The sequence below is a fragment of the Piliocolobus tephrosceles genome, chromosome 14, assembly GCF_002776525.5.
Source record: "Piliocolobus tephrosceles isolate RC106 chromosome 14, ASM277652v3, whole genome shotgun sequence".
Lineage (NCBI taxonomy): Eukaryota > Metazoa > Chordata > Mammalia > Primates > Cercopithecidae > Piliocolobus > Piliocolobus tephrosceles.
Window position 1 is genome coordinate 101,907,763 of NC_045447.1, and position 4,704 is coordinate 101,912,466.

The following is a 4,704-nucleotide window of genomic DNA, read 5'->3' on the forward strand; positions in this document are numbered from 1 at the left end:
GGCCACGCCTCCTGTGTCATGGCCCACCCTCCTGTACCCACCAAGGCTGTGCCTCCTGTGTTCATCACTGCTATGCCTCCATTCAATAGCCACACTCACTTCCTACACCACAGCCTTGCCCCCTGCACCCACCGCAGCTATGACTGTCCAATAGCCACACCTCCCTTACCACAGCCACACCCCCAGCACCCACCACAGCCACACCCAGCACCCTCCACAGCCACACCCCCTCCACAGCCACACCCCCCACAACTGCACCCGCTCCACAGCCACGCCTCCTGCACCCACCACAGCTGACTATCCAATAGCCATACCTCCCCTACCACAGTCATACCCCAAGCACCCTCCACAGCCACACCCCCTCCACAGCCACACCCCCCCGAGGGCACCCCCTCCACAGCCACGCCTCCTGTACCCTCCACAGCTATGACTATCCAATAGCCTCACCTCCCCTACCACAGCCACACCCCCAGCACCCACCACAGCCACACTCAGCACCCTCCACAGCCACACCCCCTTCACAGCCACACCCCCCCACAACCACACTCCCTCCACAGCCAGCCACGCCTCCTGCACCCACCACAGCCACACCCCAGCACTCTCCATAGCCATACTTCCTGCACCTTCCACGGCCACGCCTCTTGCTCTGGCCTTCACAGGCTACAGTAACGTCTCCTCTCCTCCCTCCTTTCCCTTAACCCTTGTGGCTAATCTTTAGGCTCCTTTAACATCGCTTTTATTTCTTTTACTTCTGCTGATACTTCTGGTTAAATTCTTTTCATTTAAATGTACTCCAGCATCCGTCTCTCTTCTTTTAGACCTTGGCTGACTTCCTTCTTGACCAGCTGCTCGGAAGCTGTCTGGCCTCTCCACAGGACCCCTTCATTTCCCTTTCTTCCAGAATCCCCTTTCCCCCAGACTTCAGCAGGAACCTGTGCCAACGAGATCCACAGAGCAGAGTAATTTCTCTTCCATATTGTCAGTCTTTTCTCTCTAAGGAGATAGGAATAGCACGGGTAGTTGCAGGAGTATGGACAAACCCAAAGAGCCCCTGAAGCAGGGGCTGGGCAAAGCAACCAGAGGGGAGAGAAAGCCCAAAATAAGGCAGAGAAAGTGACCAAAACCCTGGTCAGGGTGACATGTCCGTGACTCTTCCAGGCAAACCCAAATAAGGGAGAAAGGGGGCAACAACAGGAGCGGGGAGAAGTCCCTGAAATCCCCTCCTTTTCCAGAATACCTAATGAGCATTCCACCTCCTTATTAAAGAAACATCCCGGCCGGGCGCGGTGGCTCACACCTGTAATCCCAGCACTTTGGGAGGCCGAGGCGGGTGGATCATGAGGTCAGGAGATCGAGACCATCCTGGCTAACACGGTGAAACCCCATCTCTACTAACAATACAAAAAATTAGCTGGGCGAGGTGGCGGGCACCTGTAGTCCCAGCTACTCAGAAGGCTGAGGTAGGAGAATGGCGTGAACCCGGGAGGCGGAGCTTGCAGTGAGGGGAGATTGTGCCACTGGACTCCAGCCTGGGGGATAGAGCGAGACTCCGTCTAAAAATAAATAAATAAATAATAAAAAAAGAAACATCCCTAAAACAAGAAACCCAGCCTCCGTTGTGCCTGACTTGTTCTCACAGGCATGCCAGCGCTTCTCTCAAGCGCACACTTCCGCTTTACAATGGAAGCTTCTCGCCTTGAGCTTCATTCTGACTCTACCCGTGCCTGAATTCGTTCTTGTGATGCTGTCAAGAACCTGGAAAACTGGCTGGGGCTGGGATCTCACTGGCATCCGGAGACCTACCTGAGCCCTCCAGCATAGCTTCTTTCTCTGAGATATAAACACAGTTGCACGATTTTCACCTTAAAAGATAAAGAGAGAGCTATCCACCTCAAGTCTTCATAGTCAAATTTCTAAAAATAGTTTCATTTCCCTCCTAACTTCCCTTCTGGCTCAACCCCATTCAAAATCTAGCTTCCACCTTCTTCCCTCTATCGAGACTAACTAGAACACAGGACTCCAGTTTTACCCAGAATCATGAGAGTTGTAGACGCTTCCCATCCTCTGCCGCGTGCCCTCCTGCTGACTTTTGGCACAGATGCCATCCCCTCCTTCCTCCCTCATTGCTCCATTTCTGTGATTCCTGCTCTTCTCTCCACTGCCACTTCATTCTCAGTGACCTGAGTGTTCACATGTCCCTCCTTCTCCCAGTCTCTCACATCGTTCTCAAAGGATCTGTGGATTCACCCAGCCCAAATGTCAATGACTGTCAAGTTTCTCTCTAGATAAATCTCTGTTCAGCACTCCAGACCAATCTTCCAAACGGTTGCCTGGGTTTCTACACTAAAAACCCAAATCATGATGAGCACCTCAACTTCATGTGCCCAAAGCAGAAGCTCTGTCTTCGCTTCATCAAACTTATCCTTGTTTCCTGAGATTCCTAGTTTGGGTATTTCCTACCTTGTCACTCAATTTCAAAACCTGGGAGCCGACCCACTGATCTCAAGATAATCATCCAATCATTTTAACCCTGACTCCTGTAGTGGTGAATTCTGTGTGTCAACTTGATTGGGCCACAGTGTGCCCAGATATTTAGCAACACATGGTATTTAATATATAATGGGTGTGTCTGTGATGTTTCTGGGAGACAGCAGCATTTGAATTGGTGGACTGAGGAAAGCAGGTGGCCCTCCCCAATGTGGGTGGACAGTGTCCAATCCGTTGAAGGCCTAAATCGAACAAAAAAGGTGGAAGAGGGTTGAATTCACTCTGCCTGACTGAGTTGGGCCATTGAATTGTTCCTGCCTTCAGTGCTCCAGGTTCTCAGGCCTTCAAACTTAGACTGGAATCTACAACTCTACACCACTGGCTCTCATGCCCTCAGGCCTTTGAACTACACCATCACCTTTCCTGAGTCTCCAGCTTGCAGGTAGTAGATCATGAGTCTTCTCAGCCTCCATAATCCTGTGAGCCAGTTCCTCATAATAAATCTCTACACACACACACACACACACACACACACACACACACACACACACACAATTTGTTCTGTTTCTTTGGAGAATTGTAATAATACTCCTAAATATTTCTCAGGTTTGTCTTGCCTCTTTTACCATTGCCTTATTTCAGATTCATCTTTTCTCACCTGGATTAATGCAGTAATCTTCTAGCTCAGTGGTTCTCAAAATGTGCTTCCTGGACTAGTAGCCTCAGCATCTCCCATGCTAGAGCTTCTCACTAGACATCCAATTTAAAAGAATGTCCAAGTTATAAGACTCCAAGAATGTGACAGTCTTCTAAATTGTTTGCTTTATTATCTAAAAACATGAAAGTGGATAAATCACACAGCTTGTCAAGATCCTGATTCTTTTTTGCATCCCCTTCCTCTGTTCAATTCTGTTCCAAAATTAAAGTGATTCAAAGCACCTGTGTTCATTAGCCACATGTTTTCTTTCTCATTTCCATCTGCATTTCCAAAGCCTTAACTGCTTACTATTTTTAGGAAGATGAAGGCAATAGATCTTTTGTTCTTTTTCTATTAACAAGGATCTGTACGTATCTAACACACAGTTCCTTTTTTTATGACTTTGGAACATCATGAAAGCATTTCATGATATTTCATTAAAAAACAAACCCTGAACAATGGTTTTAAACCCTGGGAAGAACTTAGAATCAAGATTTTAAAAATACAACTGAAAAACATGGTAGGAACAAAGTTCAACTGATGCTTGTGTTGAGAAGTGCCAGGCAGATGGGGCCTTTGGCAGTGGGTGGGACCCTCCGTTCCCACAGTGACTGCTCCCACACAGACAGATGGAGTTTCCCCTTCAGCCATCAGTACCTTTGCGACCATGATTACAGTTGTGTCAACAGGTTCTCAGGCTGTTGTTCCCATTTATTTAACTGGCGGAGCTTTAGAAAACCCCCGATGTCCAAACCAATGACCTTAGACCCCTGGGACTGGGGGGAAAGCAGTGGATCAGGACTTTCTAAAGATCCCTGGTGATTGCAATGTGTCACTGAGGTTGAGAACCATAAATTAAACTGTTTCTTTCCAGAAAGTACTTACAGATTATGTAATTGATCTCTTGCTGTTCTTCTCCTGCTAGTGAATGATTTCTTCTGACAGAGACAATAGAAATTCAGTTTTTCAAGGAACTCCTTCTTTAGTGGCCTACTGCTAAGGCAAAGAGGCAAAATGTCAACAACAACAACAATAATAATATTTAATGTCAGATGGCCATGTATAGGAATACAATTATTTTCAGAAAAATAAACTATCAAGAAATTGATTTTATAACCCATAAATGCAGAATTGAAAATAAGAGTCTTATTTGGGAAAACTGAGATTCGATTGTTTTTTTCTATTATCAAATGCAAATGTCTCAGCAAAGATTATGTTGACTGTGTGGGTGTTTGTGTGTGTGTGTGTGTGTGTGTGTGAGCAAAATGCCTGCTTTGTTTTTATCAACTGAACCAACAAGTAACACTTAAAAGTCTCAGCAGGGGAAGACTTACGAACAATCAATCTTCTGGCTGCTGTGCAGCCAAAGGAGATTATTTGATCATCAATTATTAAGTAAGGAAAGTCAACATAGATGTCTCCAGATTCTAACATGTGCCCTAAACAGTTTTTAAATAGGCTAGTATGCACCTAGTATGTTTGTTTATATTTATCATGGGTTTATATATATTTATCCTTAA